Raw genomic sequence first — 16,302 nt, 5'->3', positions numbered from 1 at the left:
ACTATATATGTATTTTTTCCTTTTTCTTTTCATGTATTATTGTAGGGTTCCTATTGGGGAAAAAAATATAGTAATAAGTGAAAAGCCATAAGAACTTAAACTCTGTGAAAGATGGATCTATGCCTAGTTTCTGCCATACTCTTTTCCAGTTTTCCCAGCAGTTTTTATCAAATAGTGAGTTCTTATCCCAGAAGCTGGGTGTTTGGGTTTATCAAATAATAGATTACTATACTCATTGATTACTGTGTCTTGTAGTTTTGTTTTTGATATGAACAATTATGCTGTAAGTTTTCCTAATGTTGAACCAGCTCTCTATTCCTGGTATAAATTCTACTTGGTTATAGTGTGTTATTCTCATGATAAGTTACTGTAATCTATTTGCTAATATTTTATTTAAAATTTTTGCATCTATATTCATTAAGGAAACTGGTCTATAATTTTTTTCTCTGTTTTGACTCTTCCCAGTTTAGGTATCAACACCATATTTGTATCATAAGAAGAATTTGGTAAGACTCCTTCTTCACCTATTTTCCCAAATAGTCTATATAGTATTGGAATTAACTGTTCTTTAAATATTTGATAGAATTCGCATGTAAATCCATCTGGCCCTGGAGATTTTTTCCTAGGGAGTTCATCAATGACTTGTTCAATTTCTTTTTTCTGAGAAGGGGTTATTTAAGCATTTTACTTCCTCTTCTGTTAATGTCTGCAATTTAATTTTTTTGTAAATATTCATCTATTTCATTAAGATTGTCAAATTTATTGCCATACAGTTGGACAAAATTGTTCCTAATTATTGTTTTAATTTCCTCTTCATTGGTGATCAATTCACTCTTTTCATTTTCAATACTGGTAATTTGATTTTCTTCTTTCTTTCTTTTTTAATTAAATTAACCAAAGGTTTATCTATTTTACTGTTTTTTTTTCATAAAACCAGCTCTTAGTTTTATTTATTAGTTCAATAGTTTTCTTAATTTCAATTTTATTATTCTCACTTTTGGCTTTCAGTAATTATAATTTGGTATTTAATTGAGGATTTTTAATTTGTTCTTTTTCTATTTTTTTAGTTGCATGCCCAATTCATTGATCTCCTCTTTCTCTATTTTTTTCATGTTAGTATTTAGGAATATAAAACTACCCCTAAAAACTGTTTTTGCTGCATCCCATAAGTTTTGGTATGTTGTTTCCTTATTGTCATTCTCTTGAATGAAGTTATTGATTGTTTCTATGATTTGTTGTTTGACCTATTCATTCTTTAGAATTAGATTATTTAGTTTCCAATTAATTTTTAGTCTATCTTTTTTTTTTGGCTAGGCAATGGGTTTAAGTGACTTGCCCAGGGTCACACAGCTAGTAAGTGTTATGTGTCTGAGGCCAGATTTGAACTCAGGTCTTCCTGACTCTATGGCCCATGCTCTACCTGCACCACCTGGCTGCCTTTAGTCTATCTTTCCATGGCATTTTATTGCATGCAATTTTTATTACATCATGATCTGAAAAGGATGCATTTAATATTTCTGTCTTTCTGCATTGGATTGTGAGGTTTTTATGCCCTAGTACATGGTCAATTTTCGTGTAAGTGCCATGTACTGCAGAGAAAAAAATGTATTTCCTTTCTATTTCCATTCAGTTTTCCCCAGAGGTCTACCATAACTTACTTTTTCTAAAATTCTATTCACTTCCTTAACTTCTTTCTTGTTTATTTTGTGGTTAGTTTTGTCTAGTACAGAGAGGGGGAGGTTGAGATCTCCCACTGGTATAGTTTTACTGTTGATTTCTTCTTGTAACTTCCTAAACTTCTCCTCTAAGAATTTGGATGCTATACCACTTGGTGCATATATGTTTAATAATGATGTTATTTCATTGTCTATGGTTCCTTTTACCAGGATGTAGTTTCCTTCCTTATCTTTTTTGATTAGATCTGTTTTTTCCTTTTGCTTTGTCTGACATCAGGATTACTACCCCTACTTTTTTTTTTAACTTCAGCTGAAGCATAATATATTCTACTCCAGCCTTTTACCTTTACCCTATGTGTGTCCCTCTGTTTCAAAAATGTTTCCTGTAAATAACATATTGTAGGATTATGTTTTTTAATCCATTCTGTTATCTGCTTCCCCTTTATGAGTGAGTTTATCCTATTCATATTCACAGTTTTGGTTACTATCTGTGTCTTTCTCTCCATCCTATTCCCCTTATTTATGCTTTTCTTTCTCCTTTCTCCCTTTCCCTTATCACTAGAGTTTTGCTTTTGACTATTGCCTCCTTCAGTCCACCCTCCCTTCTATTATCCCCCTCCTTTTTCTTCCCCTTTATTCTTACTACATCTTCACATCCTTCTATTCCCCTCCCTTTTCTTTCCCTTTTTCCTTCCTACTGCCTATAAGACAAGTTAGACTTCTATACCTAACTTATTATGTTATTCCGTCTTTGAGCCAAATCCCATAAGTGTAAGGTTCAAACATCTCCCTCCCTTCTTTCCCTCTACTGCAATAGATATTTTTTGCCATTTCTTGTAATGTAATTTACCCTTGTCTGCCTCCTCCTTTCCTTTTCTCTAATCCCTTAATTTAACTTACTTAATTAGATTATTTTATTTTATTACTTCAAAGTCAACTTATGCCCACCCCCTCTGTCTATGTATACCCCTTTTAAATCATGTAATAACAGTACAATTCTCAAGAGTTACAAGTGTCATCTTCCTTTGTAGGGATGTAAACAGTTTTATTAATAACATGTTGTTGTTTTTTACTGTCCCATTTACCTTTTTATGTCTCTCTTGAATCTTGTATTTGAAGATAAAATTTTCTGTTGAGCTTTGGTCTTTTTGTCAGGAAGGTTTGGAAGTGTCATATTTCATTGAATGTCTATCTCCTCCCCTGAAAGAATGTGCCCATTGTCGTTGGGTAGTTGATCCTTGGTTGTAATCCAAGCTCTTTTGCCTTATGGAATATCATATTCCATGCCCCACAATCTTTTAATGTAGAAGTTGCAAGGTGTGTATTCCTGACTGTGGTTCCATGATATTTACATTGTTTATTTTTGGCTGCTTGCAGTACTTTCTCTTTGACCTGGTAATTTTAGAATTTGGCTACTATATTTATTGGCATTTTCAATTTGGCATCTCTTTCAGGAGGGGATTGGTGGATTCTTTCAATGACTATTTTACCCCATGGTTCTAGGACCTCAGGGCTGTTTTCTTGATGAGTTCCTGAAATATGCTGTCCAGGCTCTTTTTTGCATCATTGTTTTCTGGTAGACCAATAGTTTTTAAATTGTCTCTCCTGGATTAATTTTACAGGTCAGTTGTTTTGCCAATGAAGTATTTTACATTTTCATCTATTTTTTCATTCTTTTGTTTTTGTTTGACTGATTCTCAATCTCTCATAGAGTCATTATCTTTCACTTGCCCAATTCCAATTTTTAAAAATTTTTTAATTAATTTATCCTGAATTATCAACAATCACTTCCATAAGCTCCTGAGCCCCAAATATTTCTCCCCCTCCCCCCACCTCCCTGCCCAATTCAGCTCACAATCTGATATAAGCTATACACACACATTCCCACCAAACATATCCTCACAATAGTGATGCTGCAGGCAAGAACCAGAACCAACAGGAGGAATGACCTGAAAGAGGAAACAAAACCTAACAGAAGAAAAAAAAATACCAAACAGTATGCTTCGATGTGCATACAAACTCCACAGTTCTTTCCTTGAATGTGGACAGCACGCACCATCACAAGGCCTTTGGAGATGTCCTAGATCCTTCCATTGTTGAGAAGGGTTAAGTCAATCAACACCAGCCATTGAACAACGTGGCTATTACTGTGCACAACGTTCTCCTGGTTCTGCTCATTTCACTCAGCATCAGAGCATACAAGTCCCTCCAGGCTCTTCTGAAGTGAGCCTGTTCATCATTTCCCATAGCACAACAGTATTTCATCACATTCATATACCACAACTTGTTCAGCCATTGCCCAATTCATTGGGCATTCTCTCAACCTCCAATTCTTTGCCCCCACAAAAAGAGCTGCCATAAATATTTTTGTACATGTAGGTCCCTTTCCCATTGGTATGATCTCTCTGGGATATAGCCCTAGAAGTGCATTGCTGGGTCAAAGGGTATGCACATCTTTATAGCCCCTTTGGCATAGTTTCAATTTGCTCTCCAAAATGGCTGGATCATTTTACAACTCTACCAACAATGCATTAGTATTCCAATTTTCCCACATTTTCTCCAACATTTATCATTTTTCTGTTTTGTCATGTCGGCCAATCTGAGAGGTGTGATGTGTTACCTCAGAGTTGTACCGATTTGCATTTCTCTAATCAATAGTGATTTAGTGATTCAAATCTGGCCTCAGACCAAACACCCGACACCCATTAGCTGTGTGACTCTAGGCAAGTCACCCAACCCCAATTGCCCCCCCAAAAAAATTGTGATGTAGAACATTTTTTCATATGACTATAGATGGCTTTAATTTCTTCATCTGAGAACTGCCTGTTCATTTCCCTTAACCATTTATCAATTGGGGAATGTCTTGTATTCTTATAAATTTGACTTAATTCTTCCATATTTTTCTAAGATCATTGAGCTCATCATTTCTTATAGCACAGTTGTATTCCATCACAACCATAGACCACAACCTGTTCAATTATTCTTCAATTGATGGGCATTCCTGACATTTCCAGGCCTTTGCCACTACAAAGAGAGCACAATAAACATTTTAGAACATATAGATTCTTATTCTTATTCTTCTTTCATAACATGACTAATGTATTTAACATGATTGTACTGCAGATGGTCCTCGATGTAGGAAAGGAAAGGGGGCACAAAACAAGGCCCTGTTCTCTAGTCATATTGCCCAGCCTTCCCCTTCCTGTTTCAAGAAAGGATCAATAGATTCTCTAGCTGGTGACCTGGGGGAAAGCTGAAGTGTCCCAGGAGAGGGAGGTGGGTCCCTGCTGCTTCTCTGTCCTCCTTCTGGAACTGGACACCATGGAATAATCTCTGCTCTGGTTCTCTGGAGTTTTGTTTTGCAGAAGAAACAAGTCACCATGAGAGAACCAGTGAAGACTACCAAGACTACAGCAGCAATTATTATAGGAAGTGTATTCTGAGATGTGGGGAGATGCTCTGCTATCTGCAGTTCAATGTGGGCTTTACTGTGATATGTGACTGGAATTGGCTAATATATGGATTAGAGTCAGAGATCTGGACCTGTTGGATCCTCAAGTTGCCTTCACTTCAGCTATGTTATATTTCAGCAGTTCTGTCCTCCCCTGGAACTCAGTGCCCTGGGATTCCTCCAGGTTCTCCCCCTTAGGGTACCTGTACGCCAGGGTCTGGTTTCTGAACTAGTTCACAGTTGCGTCCCAAGCATACCTCATGGGGGAGAGTTCACAGGAGAGTGTGACATCTTCCCCCTGCTTGGCCTAAATGAGCTGAGTAGGGCCAGTCACTGAGAATGGTCATTTCTGGCATTTGTGCTTGCTTGGAAATAGCATGTGTATTGGCCAGAATCAGAGAGCTGCACCTGTCAGATGCTCATGGTCACCTTCCCTCAGCCATGTCCTGTCTCAGAATGTTTGTGCTCCGTTGGAGTGCAGGGGGCTGAACTAGCATCATGTCCTTTCTCATGCGGTACATGTGTACCACCAGTGACCTCTAACCCACTTCACAGACATTTCCTGAGCATCCATCTTATAGGAAGTGTGACAGGAGAGGAAGACATCTTTCCCCACCCAGGCCAATGTGAGCTGGACCAGAGGGCCAGAAACTGTGAATGTGGCTCTTTGTCAGAAGGTAAGCAGTAGCTGTACCCTTGGTGACACATTAAATCTTTCCTATTTTCTTGGTGGGTCTGGATCAGAAGTGATGGGATCCTTGCATCCGTGAAGGACATTTGTTGTCACAACCTCATTCACACACAGGTCAAGAAGGCAGGTCTTAGTATGGGCACCAACACCCTCAGAAGTTTGCTTGAGACAGAAATACAAGGAAGCTGGAGGATGAAGCATATGAAGTATAAAGGTAGAGTGGGGCTGCTGTAGGCAGCTGGCCAGGGATTCCACTTTATGGTCCAGATCATAGCTGACAGGACCACAACTAGGAGATGCCCATGGTTCAGGAGCCACAGCCAAAGCTCCCCTCCAGAAGAAGGTATCATTGTCCTCTGTCCACTCAGCAGGGCATCAAGTCCTGTGACTTCTCCATCCATTCTCAGAGTACATCTTCCAGTCATGGCTGGTGAACAGCTTGGTATTAGGCAGTTTTTCCCAGTTCAGGGAACTATATGATGAGGTCTAGAGGTGAGGGGTGCTGGAACCCCAAGATCACAACATGCGGGTTCTGCCTGAAAGAATTCTACCCAAGCCTTCTTTTAGCCAAAGATAAGGTTTATTAAAGATCTGCCATATTGGCTAGACTCTTAAGGAATATGAGCACCAGGGAGCTAGTGGCCAGATTGTAAAAATCTCAGCAGTGGCTAGATTATAAGAATCAGAGCCCCGATTCTAATTTTTAAAGAATTGTTTCCTTCTATTAGATTTTGGACCTCCTTTTTCATTTGTCCCATTTTACTTTTTAAGGAGTTCTTCCCCTCAGTGAGTTTTTGTGCCTGCTTTTCCATGTGGCCAATTCTGCTTTTTAATTCAATGTACTTTTTTCCAGTTCGCCAATTGTATTTTTTAGGGACTTATTTTTTTCAGTGTACTTTTTTTTTCCATTTGGCCAATTGTATTTTTTAATTTTTTTTTTATCTAATGGGATCACTGTTTTTATTTAACCTGTACAGAATAAATTGTGAATTTTGAATTAAAAAGAAGAACACAATCTAAGTTAATATGTAGAAAAATAAAATTTTGGCAAAGTAAAAACTGTTATATTGGGACGATAAGTATTATGCCAGTATTTTCTGTCCTCACTTAGCAGTGAAATATGTTACAGATATAATATTTTAAGAAATCACTTTTGTGGGTATATAAAATTTTGTATAAGTTAATTTAATGGAATTTACAGTGCATATTGAAAGCATGATAGAAATGGTAATTTTAATTTTCTTATATTAATAAAGAAGCACAGTTTGCTACAGGTAGCACTTAACATAATTCACATCAGATTTATAATTTGATACACATCTTTGCAGTTCAGCAAATGCCTTCAATACTGGTAAAAAATAATTCTAAAATGTTGTTCATGTAGGACAGAAAATAACTTTGTCTACAATAAAAAAATGACAAGATTTTAATATATACTTATTTAATTCAGGTATATAGAATTTTACATGAGCTTAAAAAGGGATGAAAATGTTTAAAGAGTAATAGAAAATCACTAGTTTTATAATTTAAGTGTTCAAAAGCCTATGCAACTATTGATTGATTTGGATTTATGTAATCAAAACTTGGAACACAAAAAGGTAGTGATAGTTCACATTACCTTTCACATATTTCTAAATATTAATTTACATCAGTTTACCATGAACTTAATTTGAAGAATAATCAAAGATTAAAATGAAATGAAACAAAACAAAACAAACCTCTAGGAATGACAGAATTTCTTTTTAAGAAGATTGAAAATTATCTAGCATCCCCAGGTTAATATGTAAACAACCCTTTATGCTGCTCAATGAGTTGTGTCCAGTTCCTATAATAAACTTTTTAAGTGGCATCAATTGTATAACATTCATTTTATTATACATGACTTTTATGTAGGTAAAGGTTTCATTCATTATTTTTGCTACATCATTAAAGTAGCAGAGAGGGGTTAACCTCAACTATTATACATATTTTAAAAATAAGTTGACAGAATTAGGCATCTGTCTTCAGAAAAGGCAGCAGAATTTTTCTATGTACCTAGGTAAATGCTGACCTAAGTCTTTAACACCATCCTAAAGTCATGCAATTAAACAACCTTGAGAGATATTGCACAAGGTAGAGCATGGAACAATTTGCACATTTTTGTTTCTAGATAATAAAGCTAAGGTAAAGCAAATCCAGGTCTTTTTCAATGGTTGTAATTTCATATACTTAGAGCTCTATAAAACTAGAGCCACTAGTATATAAGTATATGTGCATATATATTTTAAATAAAGTCTTTTGTCTGCTTCAAAATTTCAGGGCAGTTTGTTTTTTACTGGTCAGTCATCTCAAGGAGGCAACAAATAAAAGTAAAAATGGTTGAACTATTTTGCATGTCTTTGTGGAAAAATGTAGAACATTTACACTTTTAGAGTTCCAGAAAGGTCACTCTATGGACTGGACAGCTTATGTACAATATCTGTGCAATTTTACTTGGCTTAATATTTTAATGCAAGAACTCCTCTTGGAAAAGAAGTCACAGTTATTCTTATCCAAATCCCTCTGTCTCTTCTATTGCATAAAGCAGTTTCTCCTTTAGCAGTTCATAGCTTTTATATGGTGGTAGAGCCAAATGATTAAAGCATGTATGACTTCGTGGCAACCAGGTTTCTTTGCCAACTTTTTCGATGCAAAACTTCTGAGGACCGTTCCTCCTCATGAGCTCAGCAAATCCTCCTAAGGGTAGTCAGCAGGTGTCAATGACAAACTGCATTAGACACATTCTGACTTCATTGTCTGTCTCTTTCACAAATTTCCAGAACCAAATGATCTGCTTGCTATTTCTTATGTAATGTCAATATACAGTATTTCTCTGCCAGTCAGCTAAATTGACTTCTTGAATGCCACACAACATCACCTCCAATTCTTTTTCATCAAAGTACTGAAACCATTGAAGGGGAACAACTTCATTAAAACTATCATGGAAAGCTTTGGTTTGATCTTGTACTCTCTGAGAAAAAAGCCATTATGCCATCAAATCAATATACTCTTCTTTATTCTCCTCAGTCACCAGTATATTAGAACCTCCCAACTTCAGATCATGTGAAGTCACTTTTCTCAAAATCTCCATATCAACTGGAAAATACATTTCCAGGCCACATTCTTCAATGTTGTTGCTCTTATCCAGATGAGGGAGTTATAGAATTCAGTATCAATAGATTCCAAATCTTTAATAAGCTTCTTATTTAGCATATGCTTGTAGAATGGTAAAGAAAAACCAGTATCAATAAACTGTCCTTGAAACAGTGCCATAGCAATAAAGTGTCCAATGAAAAAGAAGTATGGGAGATGATCTGGATTGATCATTGATGCTGAATTAATCTGAAGGCAGTAATTTTTTTTTTCCAGCATACTCAAAGAATACATAGGATTCAGCACTTCATGGGAAAGCAAAAACAAAAACAAAAACAAACAAAAAATTTATCTTCCCAGGCCACCATAATCAAATCCTGCTTCTCCCCTGAATATTACAATCTCCTCCCCAAGTCATAGGGTTTTAGAGCCATGATCCATCGGAAAGTGTCTTCAAACAATGTCTGTCAGGGCACATTGATTTTTCACTTGGCTGGGTAGTCCATTAGACTGGCACAAATAATGGAAGTGTGCAAGTTTCCACCTAAAGCTGCATTCATAAGCAATTTGTGCACCTTTAGTTACAGAGGATTTCCCTGTACAAGGATCCTTAAATGTCATTGTCTTTGTGTTATGATCAACAAAATACTTGAGACCTTTTCTAGTATATCTGATTTCCCAGTCCTCTGGAAGGGGACTTTGGGTGGTCTGAGATGTCACATTCATGGTTAGTTGTTCATCCCACTTTGGATTAGAACTACTAGATTTAGCTGTTTTCTTAAATTCTACGTTTAATTTTTGTCCTTCCTTTTCCAAGCTATTGACTCTGTCTTATAAAGCTCTCATTTCTTTTCCTAATTTTTCTTCTACCTGTCTTATTTGACTTTTAGGATCCTTCTTGAACTCTTCCAAGAAATGCGTTTTGGGCTTCAGACCAGTTGATATTCCCTTTTGAGGTTTTGGATATCAGTATGTTGACAATGTTGTCCTTGTCTGAATTTCTGCCTTGATCTTCCCTTTCCCCATAATAAGAATCTATGGTCTTTGTACATTTCTTTTTGCTCATGATGTTTGCTTATTTCCTGGCCTCTAAAAAAAATTGAGCTCTCCTGCTGGGGAGCAGGGGGCACTGACTGGGAGCCTGTGGCCTAGTCACTGGCTTTGTGTGCTGGGGCCTCAGATGCTGGCTGTTGGAGGCTATAGGGTTCTGACAGCTTACCTGGTGTTGGGCTGGAATCAGCAACACTAGAGCTCTAGGGGTAGGGGTGGGGAATCTGGCCCTTGGAGGATGCCTGTTCACCCAGGTCTTGCACTCTTTTCTTTTGCTCTTGCTTACCCAGTCCTTGCACAGGGATGTTTTGCTACTGCAGGATATCTGTCAGCCTGGAGTTGTGCTTCCCAGAGCTTTGCTGAGGCACTGGGAGACTCAGCTGCTGGAGTACACCATGGTATGTGGTGATTTTCCAAGCCAATTTCCACTGGTTCTCTTGCCCTTACTGAGGCACTTGGGGGTCCTGGTATTGGTGCTTGCCTGCTCTACCACCCTGGGGTTCAGGATCTCCCCCTGGTATGCTGAGGTGGGGCTTTCCACAGCTTGCTGGGACACCTCCCATTCTGTATTGCTCTCCCTCCCCCAGAGAGAGAGGGGCCTTTCCTGTTAATCCCCCAACCTTCCTGTGCTATTAGACTGCTGTACCTCATCTTTCTGCTGGCTCAGCTGTTCCAGGTTTTTTCCTGGGGCAATATTTTCTGGGCTTTCAGAGGTCAATAAGGGAGGGTGAGAGTGACTTACTTCTTACTCTGCCATCTAGGCTCCCAGAAACAGAACCTCCCAAAAAAATGAAATGGAATTTTTATATGTGGCATTTGGATTATGCTATAGAACAGCCTAGAATTATTCCTCTTTCAGGGTGTTGTTTTCTAGCTTTTATTCACATAGCTCCACACCAGAAGGAACCATGTGGAAACTGTGAAGCATTCCCTTTCTTCAGACACCTAGCTGCCTCTGTCCCATTAGGTCTGCCTTTTAAAGTGATACTCATTAGCATGATTTTGTGAAGATTTATTCTGTCAGATTCTTGTCCTAGGCCCAATATGGCTTTAAAAAGCCCATCTATCTCTCTTTCCATACCTTCTATATTTCCTTTGAGACCATTATCAAAAGAAGATGCAAGTATATTGTGTTCTTTCAGCATAATATCAGAAATGAACAATAGAGATATGCTTCAAAACATCCAGTGAAGGACGTCCTTCTAGCCCACACCAGACAATTAAGCTTTCCCTCCTCCAACCCTCCTTGGCAGACATACTAAACAACCCAAGAGTTCAGTCTTTCCTAGTAGTTTTAAATACACCTTAGAGACATCTAACACATGGGCTTAGCAAAACCTCCAGGAGGTCCCATATCCAGTTGTCCCATATCCAGTTCTGACTGGAAATCAGGGTATTCTGGGCCAGTCTCTGTCCTACTAGACCAAGGCAATTTGAAACTAAAAGACATCACCAACTAGAACGGATGAGGCACTGAAATACATCTTTGTTCCTCACTCACCTAGAACCACCCACTATAAGGGAAGTTTTGTTTTTTTCTAATATGGAATAATAACAATAATAATAATAATAGTTTATAAACACCTTGTGAATATATATCTCATTTTATCCTCATGACAAACCTGAGACATAAGTACTATTATCTCCATTTTATAGATGGGGAAACTGAGGCAACAGAGGTGACATTACACATGGTCACAAACTTAATAAGAATCTGACGTAGGATGCTTCTTTCTTTGATGTCCAGTGTTCTGTCCACAGTGCCACCTATATAAATTTCCAATTTATCCTATATATATTGTATCTACATAGTAGTTTCATTGTTATCTCCCCTATTAGACTGTGAGTTCTTTGAGAGCAAGGATGGTTTTTCACCTATTTTTTTTTTTATCCCCAGTGCATGGCACATTATAGGCAGATAAATGCTTATTAACTGACTAACTGATTGACTTGATCTTTCAATTTTTTTAAGTAGTCAGAGGAAACGGATATATTCTTTATCCTGTAGCTCCAACTCATTCTATCACATCTCTGTAGTCCCTACCTTTGAAGACACAGCCGTCTTCATTATGAAATATTATCTCAGCTCTAAAACTTTGTGGGCAGAGCTGAAAGGCTCACTCCTTGCCCAAGGGAGTTACACTCTTTCTTTGCACAATCATATAGGAATGAATTATGTATGCATTTGTTGTAATTTCTAGGGTCATGAGTAGTCAGTTTGATGGTCAGGGTAGCTACAATATATTTCATGTTATTATCTGCCATACTAATTAATGTTTACTACATCATAGCAACAGTACACAGTAATGAGTTACTGATCCTATCTACACATAAATTTATAACTTTGTTTTAAAAACTGAGTAAAGTGTTTCTCCGTAAATTCTGTGGACATCACATTGGTTAGAACACTAAAATTAGAATTTTGAAATAAACTGTTTCCACATCCTGCCTCTTATAATCACCAGCTAGAGGATCAGGGTCATGTCACTTACACCTTTTAAGCCTTAGTCCCCTTACCTGTAAGATGGGAATTCTGATCAAATGAGATAATAGATGCAAAGCATTTTGTATGACTTAAGGTGCTAGATGAATGAATAATATTATAAGTATCATTCCTCTGTGCTTATTTTGTCTTGGGGAAAGGATAAACAACTATGGGAACTTGGAAATGAGGACGTAAAGTTTTAAAACTTTTAAAAAGCATATTATAATAACCACACTCAGCCTTCAGCCACTGAGTAATCTTGCCTTTATAGATATGACTATGGCATCCAAAGACACATCAAGAAAAGAAAAGAGTAGGCAAACTAGTGAATGAAAGGGATACACAATGGGTAGCTCCTGGCTACAAGGGTGTACTCATAAAGGACACAGAAGAAGATCTTCAACATTTTGGATGGACCCTTTGTGGAACCTTATATCAAGATACTGACAGATGTAGAATAAAATAAGAAGATAAAACGGGTTGTAATCTGCAATTTGGAGTGGGGTATTATGATAAATCTATTGAAGTTCTGAAATATTAAGGATTGAAGTTATGTTATCAGTGACTTTATCCCAAATAATGCCTAAATCATTCCCTCTTTAGAAACCAGTGGTCCAGTATAACCCAAAATTTGTGAGTGGTAGAACACCTTCATGTCATCCAAATGCCTTTGGAACTAGAAGGGAAATCAGGCCTAATTAATCAAATAAATAGTACCTCATTAAGTTGCCATTTGAAACAAAACCCTGTTTTTTTAAGTAATTATTTATCTAAAGTTGCTTGGCAATGATTTGTACTTTTCCAACCTTCAATTAGAAGATAAAATCATCTATATTTATATAACATTATCATCAAGAAAAGAAAATAGACAACAGACTCCTGGAGGACAGAGGTTGTGTCTTACCTTAAGTTTTAAGCTCAACCAGTGTTAAACAGTGCTCTTCACAATTTGAGAAATTAATTGTTAATGTTTGATTAATTGAAGTGCAGCAATGAAGGAAGTAATTACTCCATCAAAATTCCTAACTTAAGTTAACTTTCTCTCCTTCCTTAAAAGTCTAGAACTTTTAAGTGGGTTTTTATGTAAATTATTTTAAATGTACCTTGCATCTTAAATGTGTCATATTAAATATATGATACTGAACAAAATCCAACACTTTTTGATAATTTTGTCACAATTGTAAATAGCAACAAATATTGTGGTAGGAAGACTAGATTTGATGACAAAGAACCTTGTTTCATATATCAGTTTTGTACTGTATGCCCTATGTGACCTTGGATAAATTCAATAATGTGCCTGGGCCTCAGCTTCCTCCTCTGTACAATGAACTAGGTTATTTATAAGGCCTTTTCTAGTTCTAAATCCTATGATCAGTTTCTATACTTTACTGTATATCATATGGCAAAACCCTCAGGTGCAACTGAAGTATAACCCTTTCATTGAATTCTCCTAGCTTCTGTGTTTTTCTAGTAGTTGGTTGTCTCTTATGTCTCTGTCAGCTGTCACTTCTCAGTGTGGCAGCTCCCCTCAGTACTCCCCTTCATGGTTTCTAATCAGCTATAGCCAGAGAAGGATTTGAGATTGCAAGAGGGGAAACAGACAACCAAGTTTGTTAAATAAGTTACTATTTTACACAAAATTCTCAGTAGGTTCTTGTTTAGGAACTTGAGTTTGGTTCCATACTTCTCTTGGAGTAAATTATTACTGTTTAGAGAGAAAGTTGTTGGTTTTTTATTCATTTACTTCTGAGTTTGTGAATGTGTTATATATAGATTGTCAAGGTTGCTAGAGTCATAGGCTCCTGCAGTTTAGAACTGGAAGAGGACTCAGAAATTACTGAATCCAACCCCTTCATTTTTCACTTGAGAAAGATATAACTCAGAGTGACTAAGTGAAATGCCAGAAGTCACAAAGGTGGTAAATAGCAAAAGTAGATTGTGAATCCAGGTCCCTTTGACTCCAAGTCCAGATGATAGTTACCAGATAATTGTAATGCCACTGTACCCACAGCCTATGTCTAATTTTAAAGATGAGGAGATTCAGGCAATAATAACTTAAATGATGAATACAGGGCATCTATCCAATTAGTAGCACTTCCAGAATTAGAATTGAGTCCTAACACTCCCATGCAGTGACTTTTACAAAATGTCACTTATATCTCAAGAAATGTGCATAATTGTGCATTCAAATGAGACAAGGGATAACAAATTGTCATCTGGGCGTTTAATGGCCAAGGTATACCAGTCAATTTACTATGCATTGCATCTGGGCACAGAATAGCAACAGCTTTTTGGAGAATACTTGTGGTAACAAGCAAATTATTTCTTTCTCAAACTAGAAGTCAGACAGTCTTCTTGTTCAATGGCTCAGAATATGATATTACCTTTTGCTCTTCACCTGTATTATTTACTTAGAAATTTTTCATGAAAACTTGTGCAAAATAGAATGTTATACCACTTTTAGTCAAAGATTATTGAAATGGTATGAAGATTTATTTGAAATGTAAATAATTCAATATAATGGACTTGATTTGTTTCTAAATGACTCTGGTTTCTCCCTAAAACACAGCTTTGCCATCAGAGTAAAATTCTTCCTGCAAAACTCTTGAACATCAAGCAGATAATAGGGAAATTAGTAGAAAAATTTACTGTGTATCAAAGGTTGTTTGAAACAATTTTAAGCTTTTTCCAAAGATAAATGACATTAGACACACCCAGATGTCAGAGTGCCCAATCTTCAAACAGCCTGTCTGGGAGAGTTTTCAAAGCATGAAAACAACCTCAGGGACATTTTAAAGGAGGCGTTTCTGGCCACCAGGGGAGGCTGGTATCATTTTTGTTTGCTTGACATAAATCTCCATGCAACTCCAAAGAGTCTCTCTTCATGCTGTTTATCAAATAGCAAAATAGCAACCTTTGTTCCCAGCTTGTTTTTTTTTCTTTCCTAAAATAGACATATTGCTTTGGAGTAGAGAAAAGAAAAAGGGAGAAAGCACACATGAAAAGTCTAAAATCTATAATCCTCATCCACATGCACACAATTCATTGTTTAGATCCCATACTTTCAAAATAATTTGAATTAGATCTTGAGACAGAAAGATGAAGTGAATTATTAAAAGTAAAAAAAAATAACTCTATGCAGTATCCTAGTGTAATCCCTATTTTTAAAAATCACATAATCTTAATGATATTATTAAAAATACAAAAACCACATACAAAAATGGTAAATTCCTAAACATCAGGATTATCATTGAGAATTCAGGTTACTACATTTTCTTTCAAACTTCATTCATTCGGCCAAAGATTTGGTTTATAAGTTGCTTGTTGTTGTTGTGGGTGGAAATGGAGGGATTCTAAACTTGATTTCATGAGTGAAAGGAGCTCTTACTACCACCTTACCCCTTCACCCCACCATGCCATGAGGAAACTCCACATATCAGTGTAATACATTAACTTCTCTGTAACTTCTAGTTTTAGAGAGCTGTCTAGGGGCATTGCTAGGTTAAATAACTTGCCACACAGCCAGCATAAATCAGGAAGAATTTGAACAACACTCATTGTGACTCCATGGCTTTATCTATCCTTTCAAGTTGCCTTACTCTAAGTTTAATCTTTCAAATAAGGTATGCATTGTTATACCTGTATTCTCTTCTTTATTAGGAAAGAACTGTAATTTTAAGCACCTTAAGAATGTTCAATATTTCAAAGGCTCTTATTCGATGTTTTCTGTTTTTAATTTAACAGAATCTTTTTTTTAATCCTTCTCTTATCTTACTGGAAAAAGAAAAAAAAACAATTTTTTTAACAAATATTCATAGTTAAACAGACAAATTTCCTC

At 36.7% G+C, this 16,302-nt stretch overlaps 1 pseudogene; it reads right to left on the bottom strand.

Moving 5' to 3' along the window:
• Window positions 1-8,345: 8,345 nt before the first annotated feature.
• Window positions 8,346-9,655, bottom strand: LOC114048098 (annotated as a pseudogene).
• Between the last annotated feature and the right edge of the window lie 6,647 nt (window positions 9,656-16,302).

The sequence above is a fragment of the Vombatus ursinus genome, unplaced genomic scaffold (assembly GCF_900497805.2).
Source record: "Vombatus ursinus unplaced genomic scaffold, bare-nosed wombat genome assembly UNPS02014791.1, whole genome shotgun sequence".
In the NCBI taxonomy this organism is placed as follows: domain Eukaryota; kingdom Metazoa; phylum Chordata; class Mammalia; order Diprotodontia; family Vombatidae; genus Vombatus; species Vombatus ursinus.
The sequence above is the reverse complement of the archived record's forward strand: the minus strand, read 5'-3'. Positions and strand labels throughout refer to the sequence as shown.